At 49.3% G+C, this 5,755-nt stretch overlaps 2 pseudogenes; both read right to left on the bottom strand.

The window, feature by feature from the left end:
• Positions 1 to 988: 988 nt before the first annotated feature.
• Positions 989 to 2,664, bottom strand: LOC120846223 (annotated as a pseudogene).
• Positions 2,665 to 4,470: 1,806 nt separating this feature from the next.
• LOC121835787 lies at positions 4,471 to 5,739 on the bottom strand (annotated as a pseudogene).
• Positions 5,740 to 5,755: the final 16 nt, after the last annotated feature.

A 5,755-nucleotide genomic window follows, 5' to 3' on the forward strand; every position in this document is an offset into this window, starting at 1 on the left:
TCTCCACAATCAAAAACTTCTTGCAGTAAACCACAAAATCGCCCCACATTAAGCCTGAAAGCGCCATTTGCCCCGACAGTTGGTAGTAATAGTTATGGTCGCGCCTTAATCTGTATGTTCCTGAGTCATCTTTCACCATGTAGAAGGTCTGCGAGTCAGGATCGGCCGAGTGGTACATGGTATAAGGACACTTGACTTCCAGAACTACATGAGGGACAGGCTCCTTGGGGTCATAGACAAGTCTGTCCGGAGACGCTCCCAGCCATGGCAAAGATGGATCCACCATAATGCCACAGCAGGTAGCCTGGATGCTGTGGCCACGACAACGAAGTGCTCTTTCTTAGTTCCTCACTGCATAGGGCTCATGAGTGACACCATGCCTGCAAAAGAACAGAGCAATGAAAACATTGAAAAAAGTAATTTTCATGAATAGTTACAGAATGGACGGAGGAGATTCTCGTACTGGTTTTAACTCTTTCGCTACCACGGGAAAAAGGGCAGTTTTTACTAGGTGGAAGGAAATATCTTTTGGTGCAGATTCACTAATGCCTTATTTACATTGTTTGGTATCAAAATGTAGTTAAAAGAATTTTCTATTCGATAACATAAATGCTGCATATACATTTATTGCACAACATAATAAAAAAAATGTTTTAATGTAAAACTTTATACAGTGAGGATGTTGTTCTGCTTGACAAAGGTGGACAACTCTAAAAATATCAAGAGTGAAAAAATTTCAAGATATGCATTCTGTAGCTTATTATGCCATAAAATGATAACACAATTTTCAGAGGGTATTGCTGAAAACTGTTCTTTGCGCAAAAAAAAAAGTTAGCGTGGGTGTGTGGCGTGCCATCCTCCAAAGCAGTCCCTCGTTGGGATGAAACACAGATACACACCACACGGCTCACAAAAAACTGCAGTCTTCCTTTCGACCTTCTTTTTCTCGTAGCTGAGCTTGCAGTTACGGCGCTTTTCTTGCACCTGGGGCTTGTGCTCAGACTTCTTTGGAGGAGGCGGAGGGTGAACATGTCTGTCGTCCATCCCGAAAATCTGGTTGACCAGCTCAATACGGAATGCGAGCTGGTCAAAGCCAGTCTTTCTGGTGAGCTCCTCTATCTCGGGGTGATGTTCCCTGTGTCCTTGGAAGATGACAAAGCTGTTGACGACAGCAATGTCAATGCAGTGGAAGAACAGTGTCTTCCACCACCTGACACACTTCATCAAGACATTGTAAGAAGCGATAAGTTGATCGGACTTGTCAACACCAAGCATGCCCTTATTATAGTCTTCTATTATGAGTGGCTTCCTTATGGGGATCCTTGTCCATCGGTCTCCTCTCTTCACTTTTCGCATTGCACTGACATGATTGTTGGCAGTGTGGGCTGTGCTCATCATGTTTACAGTGCGCTTGTCTTTCCATTGCACATACAGCACATCACGGCACCGCAGCCAGCGAATGTCCCCTCGAGTTGCTCTTTTCTCCCAAGTGGTGTCTTTCAACTGGGAGGGAAATCCGCGACAATTTTTGCGCGTTGTTCCACAATAGAGAGTCTTCCTCTCAAGAAGGTGTTCAAAGAGGGAGGTGGATGTGTAGAAGTTGTCAAGGTAGATAATGTAGCCTTGATCCAAATATGCATCACACAGGCGCGTTACAACGTCATAAGCCAGTCCCTTTGAGCTGGATGTTTCTCGCTTCCCGATGTAAACGCTAAATTGCACAGTGTAGCCTGTGCTTGAGTCAGCAAGGACCCACAGCTTGTACCCCCATTTGACCCCCTTGTCACGCATATACTGGCGTATTCCCGATCGTCCTTTTGATTTGACCATTCGTTCATCCACGCACAAATTTCGGTATGGCTGGAAATGCTGACATGACACGTCATTCATATGTTGCAGCAGATGTGTGATCCTGTGCAGCTTGCCATCGCGGACAGCGTCAGTCTTCTCCAAGTCCATGACACTGAGAAAAGCAAGAAACGCAAAAAATCGGCTTCTGGCCATAATCTTTGGAAGAATGAGGCCGGAAAATAACTCCGAGGTATTCCAGTATAGATGGAGTCGAGGCAGTTCCACAATTCCCATGTAGATCAGGACTCCTATGCACTGCATCACTTCATTGGGACTGAACATTTTCCATAAGCCGTCCTTTTCTGCGTACGTTTGCCTCTCTAAAATATGCGCCCACGCATATTTGTTTGTGTTCTCACAGATCATGTTGATTAGCTCTGCGGTGAAGAAGAGTTGGAAGACATCGACGGCCCGGACGAACCGCCGTGCGTTACTCCGGACCGCGCCGCCAACTTTGACTCCCGGGTTTTGTTTAGGAAAAAACTGTATGCGCTTCACAGCTGCTGGCAAGGAATCATGTCCGTATGACATTGAGACCCTGAAAATATATAATATAGCTGTGAGTACATGCTCCGCCGGTCATAACTATTTATTAGTAATCTAAATGTGCGCCCCACATAGAGCTGACACTCACCCGCTGGATGTTCCGGCTTGAGTTGGTGCATCCTCGTCATCGGTGCTGAAATCTGATGTGTCCACATCATCTTCAGTCTCACTACTGCTGATTGCATCCGCGAAATCGGCTCCTAAAGAGCTCGAAAGGCCAGAAGCACGACATCTTTTGGCAGCGCCCGCGCACGATGACGACGCCATGATCGAAGCGCTCGCCCGTCAAAGCGAAACTTTTTGCGACGCGGGGAGGAGCGCCGCAAAGCAGGAAACTAACAAAACATAGCGGAGCACGTTGTGTGTTTCCCACTTTCTAACCTAGATGGTGCTAGGCGCCCGTAAACCGCGCGAGCGCGCGAAAATTTGAACTGGAAGTGCGTCGATCAAATTGATCGATTTGAATAGGCGCGGTAGCGAAAGAGTTAAGTTCATATTAACAGTTACAACAAAACAAAGGTAATCTCCTAGGGCAGGGATTCTCTCTGTGAAGCGCTTCAGCGGTGTCCGCTGAGCTGAACGTGGGAAAGCGGAGTCAGGCAGTTAAGTTTAACCCTATTTCTAATGAAAAGGGGCTGCTCTATAAGCCCCTGGCTCTGGGCGCTACAAACAGCCAGACAAGCAATGCCCACGACCTGGCTATGCCCACACATCAATAACGGCTCCTCCTCATAAGGTGCCGACTGCGACAGAAAAAGCGGAACGCAAGGCTAGACTTGTCGCAACAGCGAGGGAACATCGGGCTCATCAAACCGAAGAGCAGAGATCATTCTAAGCAGTTCACCGTCGTCGCCAGGAGAGCAGTGAAGTGCGTGCCTGCGATAATAGCCGCATTTACATGAATGCGACTTCAGCATATTGACTCCAATCGGCCTTTGAATGAAGCCAACGCGGCAATGTTTACATGAATGCGCACCAAGCCCTACGCGAAGGTGGCACCATGCTGTGTCAAAGCTGAAAGTTAAAGCTGCGTTTTCGGCACCGGCTGCACCCCATAACCACATTTTCCGATGCATTGCACATGAAAGCTTTTCAACGCCTTCCGCAAGCGTAAAGATTGTGCCCGCCGTCTTCAATGCTGTACATGAAGTTATGAGACGGAAGGAGCATCAAAACCCGAGCGTTTTGGGTTCCGGGTTGGACTGCTAGGTCACTCTGGATCAGAGGCGACGTACCTGTGCACGGCCTGGCGAGCGAGATCATTTGCAACCACTTTGAGGACGCCACCGCGCTTCGCCTCGCCAAACCTTGCCAATCGCGACCGGACCCCGAGGCCAAAAGGCTCCGGCACAGCCAGGAACTGCGCCGAGGTAGGAGCTGCTTGTTCTGTGCTACCATGCAGTGCTAGGAGCTCTCGGCGTCGTTCGTGCTTGCGCTGAAGCCTCTTGAAACGCCCTCGGATGCGCAAGTCGCATTTCGCAAGGCTTGGAGGGTGCCGCCCTCACCAAGCTGCTCAGCTATATTCTGCTCACTTATGATGGAAATAAAAGCTTTCGTTTCTTCTCGGGAGAAAACTGGGGGTGACCACACAGGACCGCTATCTGCCGCCGCTAGCAAGGCTGGCTACCGCCATCTTCTCAGCTGTTCACTCGCTGCCCCCGCAGCGAGCGCTCTCCCGTAATCCTCCCCATTCCAAAATGTGATGCGAGCTCCGTTTACATGGGTTAAATGAATGCGTATTTGCTGGCTCGATACACCTCTGTCTAGCGACTTGAATGTGATGCACTTTCCTAGCGCATTATACCGTTTACATGACTGCATTGAATACGACAACTGCATTTTATGCGACTAAGTCGCATTCATGTAAACGAGGCTAATGAGGGTCCGAGTGCAGTGTTGCAGCTATTGCTGTGACTACTGTGGATTCACACATGCCGTTTCATGTTGTACTGCTAGTATTCTTGTGCATGCATCTTTCTATCAAAAAGAGGAGTCCAGTTGAAGAGTGTGTGTTCTGAAAAGAGAAAAACTATCTTGCCCGCAAATAGTGTGTAAGCACTCACTTGACGGCTCTCACTCGAGCGCTCTTCGGTGAGGTTCCGTAGCCTCACATTCGTCTATGATTCTCGGGTTGCAACGGTCCCAAATGAAGACGCCATGAGCCTGTTGGTTCGGGCAGCCTTCCATGTTGCGCTTTTTGCTTGCTGGCGGCTGTCCTTTTCCAGTTGGCGCGCTTGTTCCGGGGTTAAAACCAAGCTCTACGTTGACAAAGACAAGGTAATGCATAACAGGAAGATAAATATAAAGTGCAAATGTGAAGCAAGTGGAACAATACCTGAAGAAGTAATGTTTTGGTAGCACTTAGGAACTCTGTTCCCAGCTGGTAGGTGTTTGACGAGGTGAACAGCACCGGCCAGGTGGGGAGCACAGGTTTGGAGGCATCTGTGCCACACTGCACAATGTTCGGGCTGATGTATGTCTTGAATCCATGTGGAGACACTGGGTGCTGGTAAGATATTCCAAAGCCCTCGGGGACTATGCCAAACATTGAATCAGTGCCCAGCACTTGCAGAGAACGCAGATGCTTCGCAAAAGGCGAATCCTCGAGGTGGCCGAGATCGACGCCCAAAGTGTGGAGGTCCTGCTGCATGTCTGTCATGCTCCTCTTGCTTTTTCTCGCGTCGTAGAGCTTCGAAGAAAGTGCTTCGGAAGGCCCTCCTTCCCGCACGCTCCTCCAGTCCAGGTCGCTGACGCTCCCAGGATTGATCTGCGATCCCCGAGGACGACGCCTCTGCTGCGGAAGTTTCGTGCATGTCACTTCCAGGGGTGCTTCCCTGTACCCTTCTTATTTGAGAAGGGCAATCATTTGTAGCAGTGCTAAAGAATGATTGCACAAGCCTTCTTTGGCAGCACAATGGCAGATACTCGTCGAGACCGAGCCGTCTGCTCCGATCGTTGCAGTTGCGCGGTAGGGCTTGGATGACTTTCTCTGGCTCGCGTAGCACTGCCCGCGCGCCACGACGAAGCTCACATTCCTGTGTATAAGAAAAACGAGTTTTGAAAATTCTAACCGTACACTTTATAACGCGCAGTAGTCGCTAATGCAGAATCGACAACTTACCCGTTGTTAACTATCGCAGTTTCGAGCGACGACGGCTCAACGTAGCCTTCTGTCATGAATTTGTAACTACGTCGCCGGTTACGCTCGCTCGTCTTCCGGGCGGCGTAATACTTATTCACCTGGTCAGCAGTGGAGTTATCCGGAATCGTTGTCAAAGTTTTGCTCCATAGTAGACCGGCAGTGATAGCGCTGGGCGAACTAGACGGTGCAGCAGCCGCCATACCAATGACTTCTCCC

The sequence above is a fragment of the Ixodes scapularis genome, unplaced genomic scaffold, assembly GCF_016920785.2.
Source record: "Ixodes scapularis isolate PalLabHiFi unplaced genomic scaffold, ASM1692078v2 PGA_scaffold1__304_contigs__length_218370807, whole genome shotgun sequence".
Classification (NCBI taxonomy): Eukaryota; Metazoa; Arthropoda; class Arachnida; order Ixodida; family Ixodidae; genus Ixodes; species Ixodes scapularis.